The sequence below is a fragment of the Prinia subflava genome, chromosome 11 (genome assembly GCF_021018805.1).
Source record: "Prinia subflava isolate CZ2003 ecotype Zambia chromosome 11, Cam_Psub_1.2, whole genome shotgun sequence".
Taxonomy (NCBI): domain Eukaryota; kingdom Metazoa; phylum Chordata; class Aves; order Passeriformes; family Cisticolidae; genus Prinia; species Prinia subflava.
This window is the reverse complement of record NC_086257.1, coordinates 25339341-25364269: the sequence shown is the minus strand read 5'-3', so window position 1 is coordinate 25364269 and position 24929 is coordinate 25339341. Positions and strand designations below refer to the sequence as shown.

Sequence of the window (24929 nt, the reverse complement as noted above, 5' to 3'; positions counted from 1 at the left end):
GACAGAGCCATGGCAGCAGCAGCAGCAGCTGTGAGGTGCTGTGGCAGTGTCCTTGGAGTGCAGCAGCTCTCTCAGAATGGCAGGAACAGCCACCGTTCCATGAATAGCAAACCAAGTGACCTAATTCAGCTCTCACGGGCGGCCCGCGGCTGCTCCAGGCCGCCACGCTGGAGCTGACTCATCACTTCCAGAGTGGCAGAGATTGGAGCTTTCAGGCCCTGAGGATTTTGCTGCTTTGTTATTAATTTTAAATTGATTAAAACGAGGTTTGAAAATACCAGGAGACACTTGCCTAAAGAAATGGTTATTAAAAAAAAATAAGGAAATAGTTGGTCTGTGGGAGTTAACTGTGTGTTTAACAACCACTGGCTCCTGCAGCTGAGGACACCCGTTGCAGCTTGGAGGAGTCTTATGTCAGCTGCTCTGTCCTGCCAGATTAGCAAGAACAGGATTAATCCATCATTATTACAAAAAACTGAGAACTAGATACTGTCCTTGCTTATACCCAGCACAACCCCCTGATGTCCTTGTCCACAGCAGAGTGGTATTACAATCTCAGCTACACAGTTTTGTCCAGAACTCAAGATCTCCTGGGGAAGTGAATCCCTGCAGGAGCATCCCATTCTCTCCAGCATCTTCCAGTGCCTGACAAAGCTCCTCACATGGTCCCAAGGCTCCCTGGGGTGGCCTGTGGGCCATCTGTCCTAGGAACAGGCTGTGTGTCCCCTGCTCAGCCTCCCAGTGAGGGTGCCATAGCCAGGGTAGGCAGGACAGATGGGTGGAGAATCCTTTTTACCACTGTCAGAGGGCATTTCTAAATAAGCTTCTCCCCTGGGATGTTCTCAGCGGTGTGCCTGCCCCCGCTGTGCCAGGGGGAACTGCCTTACCCTGTGAGCAGGGAAATTGTTGTCCCCAAAGATTTCCATCTGCTGCAGTGTTACTGCACAAGTCAGGCTTATGCAGAGAGATGAAGCTTCTTCTCTTCTGCCTCTCCCCTTTCCCACTGGTGGGGCAATGGGTGCAGCCCACCAGCCAGCCAGCAGCCCAGGGTTGCCCATGGACCTGCCCAAGCACTGCCACTAAGGATCCTTCTGTGCCGTGCTGGGCTCCAGAGATGGAGGAACCCCCTTCCTGTAGGCTACAGAAACAAGGTCAGAGCTCAGACTCCATAGGGATTTCTCCCTGAGAGTTCATCCTGGGGCCACCAGCCCTCAGCATTCTTCCCAGTGCTCTGGAGGGGTATGGGGCTCTATGGTCACAACACCATGCAAGGTCTGGCCCTGGTGTGTTGGTAGGGATGGTGCTCTGTTCCAGTGAAAGTCAGGGCGAGCTCAGGCAGCATAAACAGATTAATTGATGTCATTTTTGTCCAGTAAATAAATACCAACAAATTGAAAATGAAAAAAAAATAGGCATGTGGAAGGTTCCATGGTACTTCAGAGAAGATAGAGCAGGAAGGTGAGAGGAGTGAAGGAGCAGAATATGGAATCCACCTGGAAAAAACAAAGCAGCAGATGTTGTCTGTCAGCCTCTTTTATGTCTGTCTAAAAAAAGAGATCTGTTATTGCAGTGAAATCAAATAATGAAAATTAAAAAGCAAAACAATACAGAACAATAGAAGACTTCTACAAAAACAATTTAACACTTCCTATTGATTGAAGCAATGGAGCAGCATGTTCTACCAACTTCCATAAAAGCACCTTTGGTCTGCTTTAAAAATCCCTGTAAAAGACACAGTAATGTCACTCCTGTGCTGTTCACCTGTCTATTCTCACCTCTAGATGTCAAGAGCTGAAGAGCTCTAACTTCATGTGCCAAAGCAGAACCTGTGTCTCCTGCCTCTGCCCTGCACTCAGTCGTCCTTGCCCATGGTGCTGTAGAGCAGGTCTTGCTGTGGCAGAGCCTGGCTCATGCAGGACAGAGAGGTGCTGCTCACTCACGGTGTGTCAGCTGGGTGATGGAGATGGAGAAGCCCATCTCTCCTGCATCCTCTGAGACCAGGTAGGATGAGTTCCTTCTTAGGGCTTGATGTCCCACCATTGGCAGCGGAGTTTTGTCCTGGGTGGTTCACACTTGATTTGATGTGCTTCCTTTGGCTTCACCTTGGGACCTGGGAATGATGACAAAAGAGCAGTTTATGTTGTGTGGCATGTAGACAGATATTCTAGCATAGAGTGGCTTATATGGAGGTTTTAACATGTTTCAATTTCTTTCCAACCAAGATGCTTTGCAAATTAGTAAATTATATGAGCAAATTCTTTTTTGTGCTCAGACAGAATCAGATTTAGTGTTTTACTCAAATTAGAAAATTATGAAGTCGAGTAGGAAGAACATTGGGTTACAAAATGTTCTTGCTTCATTCATTTTTCCAGTTATAATTTTAGTTTTAATTATTTATGACACTCCATAATGTACTAGTTAATTTACAGTAGCATATTTTTGCACAGTATTAAAATTAGTGACAGGAGAGTTACTGCAACAGTTGCTGTTTACCATTTGCTGAGTAATATACACATTAATTATGCATATATTAGAAGTGCTTTAAGGTATGTGTAGCCTCAACTGGAGGTTAAGGTGTTTTAGACGTGTGTTCTTCATATAGTTAAAAAGAGTGTCCTTTAAGATCTGATCCAAAAGTAATGAAATCAGTGCCTATTCATGGAAGGAAGGTTCTGGCAATGTGAAATTCAGTCTTTGTAGGGCCATCAAGCAGACATTAAAGAGCATTTCAGTGTTTTAAGGGCAATAGTCTTATATAAAGTTATTTTATTCCTATTTCTTTTTAGATGAAAGTGTCCAACAAGCATGCCTTCTCTGTCCTGCACAAGATGGTGCAGAATCTGTTTAAGCACTGCTACTGTTTATGAGAACACAGGTGTAGGGGATGGAAAAGTGCAGTCCTTGGGCACATGAAACATGACTTTGAGAAAACAAAATACTCTCAGGTTCACAAGGAAAACAGATTTGAAAATAAAGCAAATATTTTTTCACACTTAAGTTTTATCACTCAGCTGTGCTATTTCTAGTAGTTATAGACATAACATTTTGCAGAAAGAAAATTTCTGCAAAAGATCTATTCAGCTGGCAGTACTAAGTTTCCCTGTACTGATACCACATCTTGCCAACAATCCTATCCTGTGGTGGGAATTGTGTTCAAGACAAGACAACTGGCTGCCTTTATTATGCATTTCCATTTTTTTGAGCCAGAGATAAGACATACCCAACTAGACCAGGAATTAAAACAACCCAACGTGTCCATTCTTGTTGGGTGAAAATGTGGCTCATGTTCTTAGAGCAAAGCAATTATGTTCTCTGTATTGTCACAGGTTCTGCTGTTTAGTGGTAATAGCTGTCGAGCATCAAAAAACCCACAACAAACAAACCAAACCAAACCCAACGAGGATACTCTGCCTAGCAAGTGTCCTACCTTATTGCATATTTCACTTCTTTTAGCCCCAGGCCAAGGGTACTGCTTCTGAAACAAGAGTGATTCACCCCCTGGAGCTCTACCCACAGCCAAACTGAGGGTTTCGTTTTCCTGCTCACCCATAATTTGTGCCTCCTTTCTGTCCCTGGAACAGAACCTGAGGCCCTCTGCCCTCAGAATCAAGCCCCTTACCTCTGAAAGCCCAGTGCCCATCATGGGCATGGTGCTTCCCCAAGAAAACCTGAGAGAGACACAAAATGCATTTGCTTAAGTTTCCACGGAATCCATGTCCAGGGTAACATTTGGCCCATGGTTTTGTATGACACCAACTTGCAAATAATTTTGCTTCTAAGCAGAAAGGCTTGGGGAAATCAAAAATGTTCCTGTTAAGAAGAAATCTGCAACACTTACTTGAGCAAAACCTTCAACATAAACTTAGGCAGGACTTGGTCAGTCTGAGTTGGGAGATGCAGAGTCCTTCAGTGCCTGTTATTTTCTGCATTTCTTTAAGAATTTTGTGTGTGTATATATTGCAGAAAGGCAGAAAAATCACTGAAAGAATTACTCTTTTTTTTTTCTTTAATTTGCTCTTAAGGAAATTGAAAGTAAGGAGAACTCACCAGGTGGAACACCCACATGCAGGTACCAAATGTCTGCATGCACCTATATTCAATTGATACAAAGAAGCTGAATTTAAAATGTGCTACAGAACAAAGTAGGGCCAGCTGGAGGATTTCCTGCTGGAGAAAGGAAAAGCCTGCGGAGGCAGTGGGTCGGAATGCTGAGCAGTGACACATTCTTGATGGCTGTAAATAGTGTATCTGGGAGGAAGGGAATGGGAATATCTTGATTTGGTTATTTGAATTAGTGAACTCTTCCAGTTAATGATTTTTTTTCTTTTAGCATTCAAAACTTTTGTGGGGTTTATATTTTTTTATGTCTATTAAAAGTATATGTATATACATATACATATGCGTATACATGTACATGTACATACACATACATACATACACATACACATACACATACACATACACATACACATACACATGCACATACACATACACATACACATATACATATACATATACATATACATATACATATACATGTATTTGGGGTGAGGTTCAGTAATTATTCATTATAAGAGGCTCCAGAACTACCTTGTGTCTGTCTCTTGAGCACAACAAAGCAACAGAAGATACAGACAGCGGTGCCAGGGTGGCTCTGAGCCAGGTGCCCCATGGCTGTGCGAGCAGTGTCAGTGTTTGACCCAAGCAAGGCTTTGGTTGTTGAGCACCACAGCTGCTGCTGCAGGGCTGGGAGATGGGGCTGTGGCTGCCCACAGCCTCTCCTCACTGAGCTGGGAGTGGGTGCTGGGAGAGCAAGGGAGCCTTGGGGAAACCACCATGACCATTCCAGTGAACAGGCTGGAGGGGGCGAAGCGGCTGCACAGGCTTTGGGCAGGAGCCCCGTGTGTGGCACGGTGCTGCCACTCCTCTTTTTATCCCGGCCTTGCCTTGTCCTCCCATGCCAGCACTGGAGGCAGGGCACGAGTGACCCATGGCATCTGCCCCGAGCAGCTCCCACGCTCTGTCACTGCTGGCTTTCCTAAGTGGTGATGATGGCAGGGGGCATTTGCTGCATGGAACACCTTGTGGATTTGACTGTTTCACAGACTTTTAAAGTTGCTAGTATTTCATTTACCAGGGACTAATGAAAAAAGCTTGTTGGAGTCAAGTAAAAACACATTTAATTCAATACTTCTCTTGCAGTCTCAATCTCACCATAGCTCTAATTTTAACTGTAGGCTGAATCATTTTCATCCTACTGCTTTAAAAACAGGCTTGTTCTGCTATGTTTGGGAAGTACAATGCTTTTTCCTTCTCTTAGTCAGATCTGTCCTGCCAAGCTTCTATCATTCGGTGCTTTTGGATGTAAAAATAACACACAGCCAAGGATGATTTGCAGAGTTAGTTTTATTACTGTAAGCAAAACTGAAGCATAAAGGATGCCAGCATACAATATGCAGATTGATTTATAAAAATAAATTAAATGGGAAGTATTAGTCCCAGTGAAATATTTAACCTTGTTCTGACATAATTCCTCAGGGCAGAGTTTGCACTGTGTGTGCAGTACAGTCGTTCCACAGTACTTCTCTCTGGGTTTTTTCCTCTGTGGCTTGCTGGTTCCTCATCTGCCAAACCTTCTGCTGAAGCAGCAGTGGTTAATGTGTGTCTATGTTTGTCTAATTAAAGTACTATCTTATTCCCTCTTCTTAAAACTACCTGATTTGTTTTTCACAAGTCCAGATACTTCCATTTGAGATAGACTCTTGACATGACAACTACAGGTGGAATATCTGTAGCCTGTCAGTGCTATAAACCATGGAGACAGCTGTGAGGTGAAGCCCTGAAGCAGGCAGGGCTATTCCAACCACTGCATCTGCGACACCCTTGTACGTGTGGGGAGAGAGCAAAACCACAAGGGAAACAGCACGGTATGCGTGTGATTGTAGCACATCAGAAACATTGCTCCCCTGGGTCCATGGCTTAGGATGAGCATGGCAAGACTAGGAAAACACTGCAAGTGGCATGAATCCAAGATTGAGCGAACTTGGTCTGTTTATGTACAAGATCTGGTTGTGAATCTGGGTTGATCTAATTTTGAATTAGAGTTTGGCTTCTTCACATGAATTTGAATTGTAAAGCAGTGACTGATATTTATTTTTACTTGGAGTTAACTTGAATCTGCATCTCAGCAACAACTTGGAGCACAGGAGACACTGTGCACTTCTGTAGCAGAAGTGTATAGAAATGCATTACGCCAACTGATGGAGACTTGTTTCACCTCTCAGTATGGACAAAGTCCCAGTGTTGCCATTCCACCTGGAAGCAGAGCCATCCTGCCCTGCCATGGGGGCCATGCTGACAGAGAGGGCGTTGGAAGCAGTGAGAGGAGCTTCTGGAGAGGAACTCCACTGTTCCTTCCAGGCTGGCACATGTTCTACTTGCTAATGTTACATGTGGTCCATAATATCTTTCTTTGTGAAGCTTTGCTTTATTTTCATTATCAAAAAGACAGAACAGATCTCTGCTCACTCTCAAGTGTGAATCAGTTTGCACAACCCCAAACCTCCAGCTTGCCAGGCTAGTTCTGGAGAGCCTCGGCAATAGTCTCTGCTTATGGAGACAGGCCAGCTGTTGTCACCCATGGGACTGGCAACAACTGATGTTTTACATAAGAAAGGATAACCTGGTTTTAGTTAGCTTTGTCTATTTTCTACCTTTGGGTACTTTCAACTCCAGTTTACCAGTCTGCTAGGTCAAAGTAACGCACCTTTCAGTCAGCTGTTTGCCCTGATCAGCCTGACATCAGCAGGACCAACTGCGGTGATCTGTGGTGATTATGTGTGCATCCAGAGGCTGTGGGATGTCCCCAAAGATCAGCCCTGTGGGACAGAGCATGGGACAAACGCAAAACAGGCATGTGGGCAACAGGAGGTGTCTGTGCATGGGTGGTTTGTTCACTGACTGAGTGCAAGGCTGCGCTGATCAGACTTGTCCTGCAGCAGCTGCATCATTTGGTTGTGCCTTTCAGTCATCAACAAGCAGGTGTTGGCCACAGGAACCGGCTGTGCTTCATTGCCAGCTCCCTAAAAGCTGCCACCTGAAAAGCTAGGTTTGTAGCCATAGACTTATCTGCCGTTTAAAACAAAAAAGTGTACAAATGTACCGCCACCCAGCTAGGCGGACACAAGTGTCCGTGTTCATTTGTCTGCTGCCCTAGTGACTGCTGCCCTGTTGCATCCCATATTGTCCACGGAGCATTTCCAAATGCTCTTGCAAATGGAGCATAGTGCAGCGTCGACTAATGTCACTTGTCAGGTGCTTCTGAAGGACAAGGTGGGCTCAGTGTTTGGAATACACTTAAAAGGATATCTTCACCTGAATTCCTCTGTGGCTTCAGCACAACAGTAGAAACAGTCTTAGCAGAAGCACTTCTTCCTATATTGAAGATAAATTTATTATGAAAAATATTGACTAAAATGAAGGAACGCTTCAAAATATTAAAAAGCAAAGAAAAATGGATTCAGTGAATAGTGTATGTCAGAGCAGGGCTTCAAATAGGTGGTCCCTTTGTGCACCACCTCAGTGTGGGTGAGCTACACAGTTTGTTCAAATTGAGTTAATCGTGTAACTGATTTGTCAGAGAGGTTGTCCAGTAACAAGGTGTTTGGTGGCTGGTCAAGGGGTGAGATGAGAAGATCTGTGGCTGTTCAGGGGCAGAAGGGAGAGTGAGTCACTGACACGTGCTCCAGTGGGAGAGCAAACACAAGTGATTATTGGTGTTCAAAAGCAGCTAATCTGTTCACTTGGAAAGTGCCAGTTCACATCCTTACCTCCTGAACGGGTTTATTCTCCTGTCTGTAAAATGGTAATGACAGTCCCTGCTCAGCAGCCTTGCTATGCCTTGTGTTAGCAGTCATGGCTACTGTCACTGTTTGAAGTCACTTGTCACTGTTGCATTCCTTGGAATTGCAGTATTTCTGCTCAGCAAAAGTACAGCTAACCTAGAAGTAAAGGAGTGAAAACAGCAAGTGCGAGATTATGTGGTGCACAGAAGAGGAGGTAGCTCATTCCAATAAAGCATGCAGTGGCATGTTGAGGTGGAGCAGTGAATCCAGGCTGCAGGCTGCAATCTAGGATCTGCCTGGGCTTTGAAACTGTGTGGCAATCGGACAGCAGTCGTATTCTCTGCTGGCAGTATTTGGAAAAACAGCTGTGACACAGACATACCTAACTGATGACAATGGGCTTGTGAATGTAGATACAAAACAACCAATCTCAACCCCAGAAGACAGCAGGTGGTGACTGGCTTCTCCTCCGTGGAAACTCCCATTTATTGCAGTGGAGGCTGAGGCCTGTGTTCCAGGCAGAGCAGTCTTACAGACCCATGGAATTGTTTTGGTTGGAAAAAATCTCTAGGATTAAATAGGCAGTTTTCAGGTGTGATCTGTGGTGTGTTCTGATCTTGAGGTAAGGACATGGGGATAAGATGTGCAAATTGGAGCCTTCTGTTACAGAGGAATGAAATCCTGCTGTGGTGCAGCAGCAGAGCTAATGGCTTCCTGAAGTCACCCAGAGCTGGATCTTGGCTTTGGGCAGCAGCTGAAGCAATCTTGTGCAACTGGACAGAAACTGAGAGTGAGTGTGGCTGCAGGTGCCTGTAGTTAGACTGGGAGGGAGCGGGACTGGCCGCTGCAGCAGCCCAGCAGAGCCGGGGAGCCCTCGGCCACGGTTACCCTCTGGACACGGCACGGCCCGAGGACCTGTCGGCCTCCAGCACGCAGGGGCTGCTCCTGGCCGGGGCTGCTGCGCGCCCGCGGCACAGGGGACTGCGGGCGGTGCGGGGCGTGCCGGGCGCTGTCTGGCTCGGCTGCGGTGGTTTCAGTGAAACTCCCGGTGACTCGGCAGCAGCTGAGGTCCCGCCGTGCCTCTGGCTGGAGGGCCCGTGGGTAGGGATTGCAGCCCCGCAGGGCTCCCGAGGCGCTGCCCAGGTGAGCTCCCGCAGTTGTGAGCGGGGATTTCTCTGGCACTGGTGGGCTGTATCCTGTGCTGTTACCAGGCGGAGCTGCAGTAACACAGCGCTGGTGCACATCACACGTACTGCGACAGGGGCTGTCTTTGACTGTGGGAGTGTTCTTCTGTGCGCCAGCTCCAGACCAGACAGGGCTCAGCCTCCTCCTCCTCCCCTCATGCACGGGTGCGGGGAGGGTGAATCTCATAAGGTATAGCACCATCCGGACATCTCACAGGCGTTCGACTGCAGTAATATCTGCCTCGTTCAATGCTCAGAGGGATGCTGCTCCTTGTCTTAACACTATTTCTCTTTTATTACATGGGTTAGAGCCTTTGTTCCAAACACAGTCCAAGCTGCCTTTGAAATCAGCAATGTGACTGCATCCTCATGCACTGCATCGTCTCCTTTCATTTTCATACAGTCCCCTTCTGTTTGTCCCTTCCCAAAGCGAGCGCCCCGGGGCGCTGGCGGCGCCGCGCTGTGCCGCGGGCTGGGAGCGGATCCGTGCGGAGGCTCGGTCACTCTCACAAGGGCAAGCCAAGAATAGCACCCCGAGCCTCTCGGCTCTCTGAAGCCCACCCTCAACACTCCAGCCTCCTTTCCTTGGTGAGCATGATCTGATTCATAATGCAGCAGCTCTGCTGTGAGGCTGGCTACCTCTGTGATCCTGCTGCGGCTGCGGAGGAAAGCAGCCAGGCTCAGGCAGGGACAGAGATTGCACATGCCTGCAGCAAAAACTCTAAACCCCAGAAATGGTATTTAGCAGCTTATCTTATCTACATATAAGCTCATAAAATGTACTGACTGGTTAAAAATAGGTTTTAAAGTTCTTGGCAAACATCTCGGCTTTTTTATTCTCTGGGTTTTTGCTGCAGCACAAAAATACCGTTTCAATTATTCTTATTCTTATTGGCTTTTTCTGGCCCTTTTGGAAAAGGACCAAATTATTGGTGGGTGTTTTCAGCTTTTAATTGCGCCTCGAGTGCTAAACTTATTCCTGCTATTTGTTTGTAATATGTTTAGGCTATGTTTAGGCAAATGCAAGTGGTTATTCAGTGCCTTTGGCACTCTGAACAGAATGTACTGAACTCCTGGGGCTTGGTACAAAGGCTCAGCCTCCAGCACTAACAAAGCCTGTGCAGGCAACAGCTAAAATAGGAGAACTACCTAGGCTTGGCAGAGGGGGTTCAGAAGATCTGGGAAGACCATGAATCATGTGCCTAGCTTTTGTCCTATGGACTGGGTAAACTAAATAAGGGCATTTTTGCCCATGTCCTGTTAGCTGAGGGTGCTCTGGAGGTCTGGGCATGCTCAGCCTGTGGTGCTGGGGCCTGTGGAGCCTTTCCAATGTACAGTTCACCAGCAAGGCTCCTTTGGATGTACTGACAGTCAGTGTGTTCTGAAGCATAATGGAGGCTTTCCTTGGACAAACGCCACCGTGCTGGAAGGGAAGCGGCGCGGTGCTGCTGCCTGCTGTGTGGTCATTGGCAGCAGCTTGGGATTTTTACAGTTGTTTGCCTGTTACCCAATCTATTTCAAGCTGTGAAGGAATAAGGATGGCATTTGATCACAGTACTGTGCACAACTGCTTGGCTTTTATAACCCATGTTTTAAATGGGAGGTTTTTCTATGTGTGCTTTTGTCTTCAAATAACTTCAGACTCATAGGTTTAGGCTTGGTGCTCTCTGCTGGCCTCTGCTGTGGCCTGACGAGAGAACTCATGACTCTCCAGAAGGTGCTGGGTTACTGAGGTGAGAAGCCCTTGCAGAACAAAAGGGTAGTGATGACTGTGGGATAGATAGAACAGAGCCTCTGTCCTGGGTCTACGTCTCGTGGAGGAAATTAAGAATGTCTTTGTAACTCTGTCTTTTTATTGGGCTTTATTTATCATCTCTACAGGTGTGTCTATGTCTGCTGATCTTGGGTTTACTGGGCAGGTGGCATACTCTGTAAAGACTTTAATATCTGCTGCTACAGGATAAATCTCTCCCGTCATGGCAATGATCAGCTACTAATGCTGGGTCTAACACTGTTTTTCTGTGTTCACATGCTTCTAACAGTGGAATGAGTGGCCTCCATCTACCACATAACATACACCTGAAACTGGTGCTCCGTTTTACCCCAAGTTTGAGACCTCTGCAAGCAGCCTTTCATGCAAGGTTGGCCCCACACTTTTCAGTGGATTAGGTACATTTTTGGTTATAGTGAAGTTTAGGCTCCTGTCACTTGTTTCAGGGCTGTGGGGAGTGAGGCAGCGGGCTTGCTGCTTCCTGCAAGTGAGTGCAGCCCGGAGATGGATGTTTGCCATCTGGGAGGAAAACCAGGACTGGCATAGCAGATAGTCAGTCATGAGAAAAGGTAAAAAAAGCACTTAGTGGAGAGAGGAATGAAGTACAGAGAGGCAGAGAGGCAGGGTTCAGTCTTAAATGTCTTTTGTCTCCTTACATCATAACCTGAGAAACTCTGGAAAGCAAATGACCAAAGCTGCCACTTCAGGCTGTCTTTGGGTGAAAAGGAAAACCCTGGGACATTCCCCTTTTATTCTGAGTGTTTTTCAAGGCTTATGTAGAAAACTGATAGCCATGAAAAAACATGCATTGGTTGTCATTTGAAATTAGATTTCTGCCTATATATTCGTTTTCTTTCATGTTTTGATGGCCAAGTTTCTATACAAAACTTTTGATTTTATATTTCCAAGCTGCACATACAAATACCAGATTTGGGACAACTGTGTACCTCATTCATGTACATAAATTTCTGATATCTGTGACACCCCAGCACTGGAGCCCTCTCTCTGCCTTGCAAGGCAGAGCTCAGAGGCTGCTGAGCCGTTGTGCAGGCTGGTGCTGCATGTGGGAGACAATCACCTTCTGCATGAAATTACAGCTGATGAAACCTCCACCTGTGTATAACGTAGGCTAGAAGGAAATCTGGAATGGCTGGTATGTTAGACTGAACTGCAGTTTGTGCTGTTGGGGTCCCAGGGATGGCTCGTTACTGCAACCAGTATTTCCCCAGAAAACCTTCACTTGAAGTAAGGAGGTGAATTGTGGCAATTTGGCCCAATGCAAGTACACAATGCCTCAAAATCTAACTGTGCAGTCACTAAAGAGAAGGCTGTTTGAGTCAGCTTTTAGTGAGAAGTATGCGAAGAATTTGATCCTTAAAAAATCTAGCTAATTCATTGTCTAATTTTAGAGTACAGCTCCACTACTACAGATACTGTCTGAGGGACAGCTCAGAACCATTGAAGCCAAGGCTAACATCCTATCTTATCCTGGTTTTAATAAATCAGATTTAGGGCCAATAAGACCCAATGGGTCTTATTCTTATATGTACTTAATTGCTGTGTCCTTTCTGTTGATTTCAGGGTTATGAACCTTTCTGCAGCAGGATTTGAATTAGCCAGATTCCAGCTCAGATCAAAGTCTCTAGGATTCACTTGTGATTTCCGGTAAGGCTTCTTTATGGTATTCCTGATTAACATTTTGAAGTAATAAGGCTTTATTGTGTTTAAAATGCCGTAGAATTTTCTGCTGACCTTTCAAAAACTTGTTACAGTTCAGTGCCTTTTGCTTGTGATTTCCAAAACAACTTGTGTCCTGTAAAAGCAATTCCTCGCAAAGCTTTGGATGTGTTTTCCAGCAGTTCCTGGGGGTGTCCCTGATCCAAGCTCTGCTTTGGTGTGAATGCATGAGAAGCTGAGAGACTGATTGCTTTCTGCAGCTCACCTCCATTTTTTCTCTTGTGTTAAGGGCCATAAAGCAGAAAAGTAATTGAAAAATGGGAGCTGAAGACAGTGCTGTGTATGTACTTGTTGGCCTTCTTCTTCTTTGCATCTTTACTGAGTTGTTATGCATTTGGATTAAAAATGAGGGATTTTTGTCTGGCTGAGGCAGGCCAGGTGAGAGCTGGTGGCCACCACTGGCCCTAGGGCTCCTGTCCCTGGACTTGTCCTGTGGTTCTTGCAGCAGCTGGCTCTGGATGACCAGCCTGCTTTACTTAGAAGGCTGATACATCCACAGGCTGTGACATGAAAAACTGAGCAGCTGAATGCTTTGAAGCCTGCAAAGCACAACAGAGGGTGGAGTTTTGTTGCATTTTGAGCCTGTGGAAGGCAAAAGTAACACTCTGACATTCTTTATTCATGTGGTCCCAACATGGAGTAAGGTGAGTTGCACAGCGTGATGGGAGCAGACAATGTTTGTGGTGATAACAGAGGCCGAAATGTTTCCTGTCATGGAAAAGATGAACAAGCCAGTTCTACATCAGCTTTCTTTTCTGAGACTTGTGAGTACTGTCAGTGTTGCTGCTATTTCAATTCATGAGCTGCTGCCCTATGTGGTATTAACACCATGGCTATGCATGGTTCAATGTCACCTTCCCAGAAATGGATGAAGGGAGTAAGAGTGCATGAGCCTCCCAGTGCTCCCTCCTCCTGTCTCCTGCCTTTCACAATTTACTGTCTTGTGAACTGCTTGAGATATAGCAGGGGTAGGACACAAAGGTGGCAGCAGAAGAGGAGAGCATAAAGGGAACAAAGAGAGAGGAAATTGCTGAGAAAACCAATAGGTGCAGGGCCATCCCTCTGACCAGGAAGCACTGAAACATTAAATAGAAGAACCTGCAGGTTCTTTTTGAGATTTTATTTTCTTGCTACAATTGCAGGCAAAAAGGACTAGGTTTTTCTGGAACATACACCTACAGTGGAGAGCCCTGTGCACATCTGCCGTTGCTATGAGCAATCAGTCTCAGGGGTGACTGAACAGCAGCTTTTGTGGATGCACCAGGTGTATTTTTTGCACCAACTTGGAGAACAAGATATTGATTGATCCTAAGACTTTTTTTCACAGGTGTTCTGAAAGGGGCAGTTGGGGGTGAAATCTACTTTGGTGAATCTGAGACACCAGGATCTCTTTTATTGTCAAAGAGGGAAGATGGTCTAATTAACCATGCTGTAGTCGTTGTCAACACTGATGATACATCTCTTGAACCATGAAATACCCCTTGCAGTGGATGTCATGGGTACAGAACCATACTGCCAAGAAACTTCTTGGAACTTCCTTTCCTTTTGCTTCCTTGGGAGCAGGATCCTCTCCCAGCCACCCTTAGCCAGCATGAACTGCTGTTCTACAGAGTGGTGGATCCTTAAGAGGCATGGTTGCTCTGTTTCCACTTGGTTTGCCCTGTGCTATCCAGCTTGCTCAGCAGTGATACAGCTTTCTACAGCTTGGTACTTTGAAAGTCTTTTCAAGTACGAGGCAGGTACTTCAGGAAGAGAAGCAGTGGTTCAGTGCTAAAGCTGCCCATTCTTTATACTCAAGCTTGTTCCTGTGTGTGTTTGGACACTCATGCATATCTCCTCTCCAGCATTTTATGTCCCTCTTCTCTTTAGTGCTTTATCTCCCTTCTGCTCTTTAGCACTTGCTATCTCTTGTCAGCTCTCTGTGTTACAGAGGGGAGGACACAGTTTGAGGGGAGTGCTGTGAATCAGCCTCATCTGGCATGTCCAGGAGCGCTGTGCATGTGGTGATGGATGTTCATGTGAGTGTGCTTCTCCTCCCACAGCTGTGTCATACATCTGTGTTCTTGCTGCTGGCTCCTGTAGCACTTTCCATGCATCGGTCTTCCCACCCCTGCCTGGGCTCTCTTCTGCAGGCAGCTGCTGGTGAGTAGCCTGTTTGCTGTCTGGCTGCACCCACTGTCCTGGTTTTGTTTTCTCTGTCATTCATTAATGGGTGAATACCCTGTGCAAGCTCCATACCCACCTGTCTGGAAATTGTTCTCCGTCTCTGGTTGTGAGTGATATCTGCATGTTTCATTCATCCTCCAGTCTTTGGCTCTCATTCTCCTCCCATTCCTAAGCAGTGTGGCAGCAGTGAGGTTCTCTTGTGTGTGCACACAAGAAAATTGTGCCAGGGCCAGGCTGGGGTGAGCCAGGAACGGTCACCCCCAGTGCTTTACACTCCTACCTGGAGGAGCCAGTGAAAGTGGCTGGTGTCCTGAATGTGCCAATGCAGGTGTGTGACTAATGGACCAGGTGCCCATACTTTGTGAAGTGAATAAAGCAGGTGTATGCAGAGGGGCAGGGTTCTACCCAGGGACCCTCCTTTGTGCATGCAGCTGTTCCAGTTTGTTCCCAGTGCCATGTTACTGCTTGTGGGCCTCTGCCCTTGGCCTGTGGTGAGAGAAGATGAGCAGCTGGCAGGAAGGTAGCAAGAATGTGCTACTTAAACATAGGTTGCTAATGGCTGTGTTTCCAGTCTCCAGATGTGTGGCTGCTCTGGGATGCTGGGACCTCCCTCTCTGCTGTGGTAGACAATTCCATTATTAGCTTAGTGGCAGCTTTCCATATGCCAACACTTGTGACTGCAGGACTGTTTAATTTTCAATACTCTGAAGTATTTTATTTGTCAGCTGTTAGCTTCTGCTTTGTAAAGATCAAATGCCAAAGTCCTTACCTAGATTTTTACTCTGTTAAGGCTGGGGCTTGATCCTGTATGAGCAGACCATTATACCTAGTCGGGATCAGAGCATAAGGTCTTGAGTTCAGAAAGTCAGTCACTTCTCAGCTAATCAGTTTCCTTGTCTTCAGGGATGGGTGTCTAATCTCCCTTCTTCTGTTAATTTCTATTTAGAGAAATGAAAAATCAGTACAGCTAAAAACATTGCCCACTCACATTTTGCAGCTGGAGTGTGCAGATGAGGCCTGTGGTTGTGAGTGCCCGACTGAAAGTTGTGGCCCCTCTCTAGTCTGGAGAGTGTGTGAGCAAATCATCCTGCAATTCACTGCTGGGGGCCTCTCTTTAATTATTGAGTGCCAGAATAGATGTATATTGAGTTACCTTGCTGGCAAATATAATCTCCAGCTTCTCATGTAACTCTGCAATATTCTCAGTTTTCCTACCTGCCCAACATGGTCTTCTTCAAAGAATCTAAAACAAGACAAAATGTGGCTTTATATATTGTTTGTCTAGCAGTACATGTTTCCAGAGAACAACAGGTTGTACTCCAGCTTTGAGGACAGCCTTCCCTGGCAGCATGGATTGCTCTTATTTACAGTCAAGCCTGCACTTGGATGTGCCGCAGAATGAAGCAGGATGTGCATGGTGCATTTTTAAACCAAAAAACCAAAACAAAAAAACCAACCTCCAAAAAATTCAGAAAAAAGAGAGAGTGGTCTCATTCAGCACAGATTTAGAAGAGGAAAGTCCTGCTTATGAAACCTGATTTCCTTTTATGACAAAGTGACCCACCTAGCTGATCAAGGGGAGCCACTTGATGTAATCTTTTGAGATTTCAGTAAAGCTTTCAATACTGTCTCTCATAATATTGTTCTGGACAAACTGTCCATCTCACAGCTGGATAAACATGTCCTGGGATGGGTGAGCAGCTGGTCACGAGTCAGGTGCAAAGGGTGACATGAGACTGGCACCCGTCCCTTAGTGGGGTTTTGCAGGGCTCCACCCTTGGCCCTGTGCTCTTCAACACCTTTATAAATGACTGGGACGCAGGACTGGATGGGAAACTATCAAGTTTGCAGATGATACAAAACTGAGAGGAGCTGTTGACTCCCTTGAAGGCAGGGAGGCCCTGCAGAGAGACCTCAGCAAGTCAGAGGACTGGGCAATCACCAAACCTATGCAATTCAACAAGGGCAAGTGCCAGATTCTGCACCTGGGATGGGGCAACCCTGGATCTACAGACGGACTGGGGAATGAGATGCTGGAAAGCAGAGCCATGGAAAGGGTCCTGGATCCTTGTGGAAAGTTGAATGTGAGTCAGCAGTGCCCTGGCAGCCAGGAGGGCCAAATCCGGGGGGCATCAGGCACAGCATTGCCAGCTGGGCAAGGGAGGGGATTGTCCTGCTCTGCTCTGCACTGGGGTGGCCTTACCTCGAGTCCCAGGAACAGTCTTGGCCACCACAATATAAGAAAGGCATTAAGCTCTTAGAGAGTGTCAAAAGGAGGGCAACGAAGATCGTGAAGGGCCTTGGGGAAGCCAGATGAGGATTGCCTGGGGGTTCAGCCTGGAGGAGACTGAAGGGAGAGCTCATCACAGACTACGGCTTTCTCATGAGGAGAGGAGGAGGAGCAGGCAGTGAGCCCTCCTCTGTGGTGACCAGTGGCGGGACCTGAAGGAATGGCCTGAAGTTGTCAGAGGAGGTTTAGGTTAGATATTAAAAGAAGTGTGTGGTTCAGCACTGGAACAGGCTTTCCAGAGAAGTGGTCACAGCATCAAGCCTGACAGAGTTTAAGGAGCATTTGGACAATACCTTCAGGAACATTTGGACAATACCTTCAGGAATATTGTGTGACTCTACAAGACCAGGAATTGGACTTGATGATCCTTGTGGGTCCCTTCCAACTCAGCATAAACTGTGATTCTGTGGATTTTGCTCTCGCTGCACTGAAAAATTCCATTTGTCAGCTGTTGCTGTAGAAGACCTGGCTGGCATGTCTTGATGGAACTGCAGTAGTAATTCTGGCCAAGTGGTGCAGGACTCCAGAAGCTGCCTGCATCCGTGCAGGCTGTACTGGTGTCACTTGCAAGAGCACTTGGAGGTGTAGGTGGGGAAAGAAAATCAACATACACATCTATAATTTTTCCCAGCTTGCAGGGATGCAAATGGCCACCAATGTTCCCTCATCCCTTCTCTGTCACACACAGGCTGCAGGCATCAGAGCTGTGAGCAGTGCTTGAGAAATTAGCCATGGATCCCTTGACCTTTAGTTCCTGTAAAATCCTCTGGATAATGTAATCTCCAGTGCTCACAGCCACGATACACTATTACATATATTCTTTCTAGGTATGGCAAGCAAACCTTGTCATTCCTTATTTTGCAACAGAAATAAAACCGGTGAATTCCATGTAATCCTGATGACAGTTTAAATAAGAGAGAAACATTGCCCAATGCCTAAATGGAAGAAAAGGCAATACTGTGGTTAGTTGAATACTTTTGTTAGTCACAGGTTTCAGCAGATTTCAGAGTCAGGCAGGAGCTGTGAGGCCGCGGTCCCTCCTGTGTGACTCTCGAGGTCTGTCCCCTGCAGCGGTGCCGGCAGGTCCTGACAGGGTAACTGCAGCTGATCTCTGCTCCTGCTGCATCCCCGCGCTGGCGAGAGCAGGGGAGCAGGGCTCCATCTACCGCTGTGTGCGCAGAAGGCAAGAATAACCAGGAGTGCATTCCTGCGCACGGGAAACCTACTGGATACAGAGAACTACATGTGCTACTTTTTTTTTGTCTTTTTTGCCTTTTTTCTTTTTTTTTGTCTTTTTTTTTTTCCCTTTACCCTGTGGCTTCCAGACCTCTTCACTTCCAGTCCAGTTCCCTGACTGGGACTCTGTGCAGGACTGTAGCTGAGGACAGTCCCCACTTGTACATCATGTCATGTGAGTCTGGGGAAAACAGCAGGGAAACAAAGTGGCTTGTACACACACACAGAGAATTGGAAGCAGAATCTCAAACGAACCCTGATTTCCAGTCTCTTTCTCTGACAGTTTGGGGTTCATGCTCCAAAACATGTTGAATGCAGAGAGTTCTTGGAGGGCTGCAGGAGCAGGAATGGGGCCAGGATAGTGCACAGTTCTGTAGCTGCTTGCTTGATCTGCCAGTGCTCTGTTCCTGATACCTGTGCACAGGCATTTATATCAGAATGGAGCTCTGCATGAGCCATAGGTCGTCTTCTACCAAGCCTGGGGATGCAATGAGGGCTGTGAGCCCTGAACCCAGGCCTGTATGTAAGTTCTGCAAGCAAACTCTGTTCTCAATACTCTCAGCTAAAATCCTATTCTTTGCCTTGCAGACTGTAGCTGAATAGTGGACCAGGTTGTCCAGGTTGGCTGTGGCTGCCCATCCCTGGAAGTGTTCAAAGCCAGGTTGGATAGGGCTTGGGGCAACCTGGTCTAGTGGCAGGTGACCCTGCTGATGGTGGGGTTGGTGGACAAGATGGTTTTTAAAGGTCTCTTCCAACACAAACCAGTCTGTGTTCTATATTGAAAAATGAATATTTTCCCCTGTCCCTGATCATTGCAATCACCTGAGTTAATCCTGCTGTGCTGGGTGAGATACTGTTTTGTATAGCTGGTACTGCTCAGTTTGAATAACTCCTGAAGGATAATGTGTACAGTACTGTTCTAAAAAATCCCCAGATTTTAGGATTTGGAATACTAGGAAAAGGTGCTGATTTTTCTTTGCAAGTGATTTGCTGGTAGTGAGAACCCATCGTTATTCAGTGCTTGCAGGGAACATGAGAAGTGTCTGGGTTCTTAGGCTTCCACAAAAAGCTTAACTGATAGTTCTGCACTGATGGCAGGAAGAGTTTGAGCTTACATTATTTGTCTTGGAGAGCTTGTCTCAAATTATGTGAACAGATGTTTCAGATTTGAGTTCAGCCTGGCAGAAAAGGGAGATCACTCTAGTCCCCTGCATTTCCCATCTTTTGCTTGTGGAAAAAAAAATCAGAAGTGAGTTTCTTTTTTTCCTTTTAACTGGATTTTTCTTCACCATGAAACCGAAATACAAACTCCTGGAAAGGAGGACAGATTCACTTTTATCCAACCCAGTACTTTAAGCTTTTCACCTGTTTGCTCAGCTGCCTTTTATTTGTCAGCATTTTCATGTGAGGAGCTGAAATTATCTCTGAAAAACATCACAAACACTTAGACTCCCAGAACCTCCCTCTCAGAAGACATGGTCTGCTTTCCACGTTTTGGCGCATTACACAGCCAGGCAGTCCTTTGTGTAGCAGCTCGTGTGCTGCAGCAAGAGCAACGTAAAAAAATACTCCTGACACAGCTGAACAGCTGTCAACAATTAAACTGTGGGAGGCTTTGCTCACAGAGGTTATGGAGAAGCCCAGGGAAATCTGAAAAAGCTTTCAAGAGAAAGCACTGAAAATACATGCCAGAAATCAAGGAATAGATTGCAGATGACAAACACACATCTCCACGGACTATCAGGGAAGAATTTGGTTTGACAGTGGCTGTGGAGCCATGGAGCTGTGCTGGATCAGGCTGAATGTGGCGGCGAATGGAAATAATTAAACCAGATAAGCATGCCCAATATTGACTTTTATGGGAGAATTCACCCATATATTCGATGGGCACATCCCACAGACAGTTGGAAGGTGGAGGGCCCTCCACTCCTGCTGATACTGCTGTGCAGTTTTTATACCATGCCTGGTGTCTGTAAACCCTGAGGACCTGTTCTAAGGCAGAAGATGTCCCCCAGTCAGGGGCAGGACAGCAAAACGATCTGTTGGGGTTGGAGAGCAGCAGGTGGTGACAGTGGAATGACATGCTGTAACGTGTCAGTCCTTGGCATATCCCTGTAGGGGATCAGGTCATGGACAGCAGATATAGAGATCAAAAAGTGAGAGGAGCACTTGCACACATCAGCCTGGGAGCACACCGGGAGGCCATGCTGCCAGGTATGGTGGGCACAGGCTGTCCCACCTCATCCCTTGGGCAGAACCAACGCCCGTGTTTGGATTTAGCCTGTGACCCTGGTGGTGGAGCTGCTGGCTAAACGTGGCCTCGACAGCATCTCAGAGGGCACAAAATCTTTGGGACTGGAGGAAGCATAGCTGAACACCTGTATGCTCTCCTTGGAGCTACCACAGCCAGTGCAGCAGAGCTGTCCCCACACTCAGGACAGCCTGGCCTCGGGTGGGAGCTCTCCTGGCAGCATGGGGGCACAGGAGCTGGTTGATTGTAGTGCCTTGTTTGTGTGGCAGCAGAGTCAGGCTGTAGGCACGGTGCAGACCCTGGAAGTTTGCTGCTGCAGCAGCAGTGTTTGCAGCTTAGGCCCTCAGCTTCCTGGGGATTTCAGTGCTGTGTGATGTGGGAAGTAGCTCGTCCTTTCCTTGGTCATCCTTTTTTCCCACAAAGTGTCGGCTGGATTCTGCCAAATTAGTAATTTATTCAGCTCTCTCACATGGCAGCCCGTGGTGATGCATCCCATTAACAGCAGCAGGTTTGAGTAAGGCTGGGGGTTCCCTGGGTCCCAAGAGAAAACTGGAATTGTCCTGGTTGCCTGGGGAGAGCGTGAGGGTGGTGGGAGATGGGGATCTGGAGGGTACAGTGAGCGGTCTGAAGTTGCATCTAAAGAGCTGAACCGTGACATTTTCTCTTGACAGAAGTGGTGAAAGGCCACAGACGCTTCCTTTCTGTGACTCAGAAACTTGCAGATCTGCTTTGATTCACACCTTATAAGTAAAATTAGCCTGTGCCTCACTGCTGCCAAACTCTTTCAAAGCAAAAATACTTGTACAAAGGAATTCAGCAACAGAAATACAATTCACTTGTGGATCAGATTACTGTTATTTCTGACTGGAAGCAGCACCAGAAATGCTTGCAGGGATTTCCACTTTGCCTTTAAAAAGATGTGCATATTGTTGGTAGAAAATTTGGGAGGATAATTCACATCAGGGGACAGGGAGGGGAATGAGCCCCATGAGGCTGCTGCAGTGATGAGTACCAGAGTTCAGCTTTGGCTATACTGTTCAGTTATTTTGAAACATTATCAGCTGTTGTTATCGGGAATGTTGTGACATGAGCTGCAATTACTGCTGCTCAGGAGGACATTTCCAGCCCCAGGTCTGAGTTTTCACCCAGCACATGGGTCTTTATGCTGCTTGTACCTTGGCATGCCAGAGAGCCGTTGGACATATTCCTGCATGTGGGGATTCTTCAGGTGAGACTTAATGAAGGGAAAGACTTTGTTGATTCTTAAGGCAGCAATTGTGTGTGACACCGATGAATGTGATGTTACCTTGAAATACGAACTTACCATCAGCTGGGAGCATCAATCAAGAAAAGATCTGGCACTTAAAATCCATGCTGTTCACAGTCTATATTTTGCAGCCAGCTGTAAGTGAAGCCTCGGTTCCCGTGACGATGCTCCTGGGGACAGAGCCCGATGGCATCCTCAGAGTGGGGCGTGAGGCCCATGGCCCCAGGGCCACAGAGAGGGGCTCCAGCCCCTGCACCCCTGGGCCCACGGAACATCACAGACCCTCAGGGGCCAGCCTGGAGCACACGTCTCCAACAGGGTTAACTGCCTGGGACAGCCAAGGACAGCCGTGAGCTGTGGACTCCTAACGCAGAAACTCGTTCGCTCGTAATCTGTGGGGGTGAGCTCTAGAATAAAGCCAAGAGTGCTCTGACTGTAGCCTGAAACACTGATATAAATGGTGGAAGGACTGGATGTCTGTAGTATAATGCAGATGTTTATAATATCTGTAGTATAATATGTATAATACACATGCAGACATTTTTCTTCCTGGCATACCAAAAGCTTTAAAAGTGATTTACTTAAGAAAAAGTTAGGCACATTACACGGAAAATAGAACTGCTTATATTACTTTACCTGAAAATAATACACTTGATATCTTTGGTGTCAAGTGAAGCCTTTCTAAACAATGACACGTTTTTGTGGCCATCTTGGCCATGTTTGATCTTTCTACCTGATGAATTGTGCACAGAGAAGTGGATCTCCAAGGAGTGAATTTTTTGCCCTTTGGAAATATGTGTGAAAGGGACAGCAGCATATGGAATTGGCATGCCCCAGGCATGGCTGTGGGAGCCTGGGAACATTTTGTGTCTGCAGCAAGTGTAGGAAGAAGGGAGGAGAAGAGTGCAGCGACTGCAATGAGCTGTGTGGTGATGGCAGCGAGTCTGCAAGCAGCAGCAGCAGGGGGGCCCAGCCATGACCTAGTCTTCATCACAGCTGAGGTGAGGTACAGGCCTTGTGCCATGCCCCTTCCTTCCCTCATGGGTCACTGCAGAACCGGGAAATTCTCATGAAGAGCCACAGGCAACATCTGGACCAGAGAGTGCAGATAAAATTGCCAGCCACAGCAAAATCAAGCCAGGTGCTGAAGGAAGGGACAGAAGAAGGGCTGGCTTTGGAAGCTCAGACCAGTCAGCAGTCAGAGGCTTCACCTGTGTGTGGAGGCAGAAGCATGCCATGGCTTTTCCAAATGTACCACTATAAGATGCTTTTATATCAATAACTCCAAACATTGTACAGAACAACGAACTAAAAACGAGACCATAAAACTCTTGCACAAATTGCAGGTGAACGCAGGGCAGGTGAGCGTACCACAGCCAGATGGGCACACACAGCACACATGCACAGAAAGCCTGAAAGAGGCTGCAGGTGGCCATGTCCTGCACAGCAAGTCTACAGCACACTGTCTGAGGCAGGGGCAGAGCAATTGCTGCTTGCAGCTGTAATGGCAGTGCATTTGATCTCTCATTACAGATCTTGGAGAACAACCCACTCAACTTGAAAATAACATGTGCAGTTAAATAGAGTGTGGTTTTCTGTGCCCCAAATGTGTGGTGCACCCCAGGGAGGTCCAGGGAAAGGTTCATGTGCCTTTTGGTAGGTGTTATTGCCCTTCTTATGAGGGCAATCTCCTCCAGAAGATGTTCTGATTCACTTACAAGAAGTACTGATGGAGGCTGTGCCTGTGTCCCACTCTGACACTCTGAGCAGATGGTTTTAGTCCCTCACTTTTTAATGTTGGTACCTCCCTCTTTTGCTTGCAGCAGCAGCACTGGCCTGGCATCACTGCCACGCCTGCACGGAGGGTGACACCGCCGCTGCCTCTCACGGCTTCTGACAATGGCATCTTGTGTGATCACACACTGCTGATGGTTCCCATGCCCTGGCACTGAACATCACATCCCCTTTCTGTGAAATGATGCTGATGTGCAGATACACAATCTCTTCCCAGAACTATGCCTGCCCCAGTAACTGCTGGGAACCCCACAAGCCCTGGCAGAGGTGCCAGAGCTCCCCTGTGTGCAAAGTGTGCCAGGCTGCTGCAGTGCTTGCTCATGGAGCAGGGAGAAGCATGAATGGGAGCAGATTTTAGGTTTATTTTAGTCAAGAAAATTCAGAGATGTTAATTGCTGAGCTGTCATCAATTTCAGTGACTGCAAAACCCAATTAGCCTCTAATTTTAGCTTCATGCTAGTGCTATTGTCAGCTCTTTCTGTACCACAGGTGAGGCAGTTTTAGATGTGTCTCCACAGCTGCTTTGTGTAGGTGGTGGCTTCCCAGAACCCAGCAGGGAAATTGGGGCAGCATTTGGAAATGCTTTGAAAGGCCCTGGGGTTTTTATACAATTTTTTTTATTGTCTCACTGGTGCCACATACACATGGCTCACGTGGGCACCAGCCCTCGTGAAGCACAATTTTCCCTTGGCTGACACCCCACCTGGCAAAAGATAAGGCTCGACACAGTCCTGTTGGGGCTCACTCACTCACAGATCTGAAGGGAGGAGGCTGCTAATTGCAGGGTGCCATAGACATGCACCCCGTATCTGTAAGCAGCAGGGAAGGACTGGAGTGTTCCTTAGGCAGTTCCACCTGCAGCTTTCTGGAAGACACTAGGAAGGATGGTCAGCCCTGTCCACTTCTGCTGGCGTGGTCTGAGTGCAGCCATGTGCTCTCCTGGACAGGAGTGCTGTGCTCCATGCACCCCTGCAGCAGCACTGAGGTCAGCCTGCCCAGGATTCGTCAGCACTGCCAGGGGTGGGAATTGCAGCTGTGGCTGCACCTTGTGGCGTTCTTCTGCTTGCAGGTATTTCTGCACAGCTCTGGTCTCCCCTGTTACTCCTCGTGGATCTTGAGCTGGGGTCACAGGGGTGTCTGACGGAGCAGCCTGGGCTGTCTGGGAGCGCCTGGGCACGGTTGGTTTGAAGCGCAGCAGGGAGGTTGGTTCTTTCCTGGTAAATACCAAACACATAGACGGGAACAAATGGGAGATGAGTGCCAACATCTGCACCAGGAGCTCAGCACTTTTATCCAGTGGATCCATGGCAAGAGAAGAATGTCCATAGGATGTAGAAGTTTATTTAAACATGTATTTAATGTTAATGAGTGGGCCCACAGCACAGGCTT

At 47.1% G+C, this 24929-nt stretch overlaps 1 protein-coding gene across 15 annotated transcripts in view; it reads left to right on the top strand.

Annotated features, from left to right (window-relative positions):
• Nucleotides 1-24929, top strand: part of TSC22D2 (TSC22 domain family member 2) — a 79244-nt gene that overhangs the window by 6547 nt on the left and 47768 nt on the right. For 7 of the 15 annotated variants that reach the window (XR_010081606.1, XR_010081607.1, XR_010081605.1 and 4 more), the window contains one exon: nucleotides 12381-12464. The gene's annotated coding sequence lies outside the window, so the exon portion shown is untranslated. Of the gene's footprint in view, nucleotides 1-8700; nucleotides 8988-9467; nucleotides 9617-11070; nucleotides 11170-12380; nucleotides 12465-14578; nucleotides 14679-24929 lie in introns of those variants that run through there. The other 8 variants (XR_010081612.1, XR_010081613.1, XR_010081615.1 and 5 more) reach the window with 6 other exon arrangements.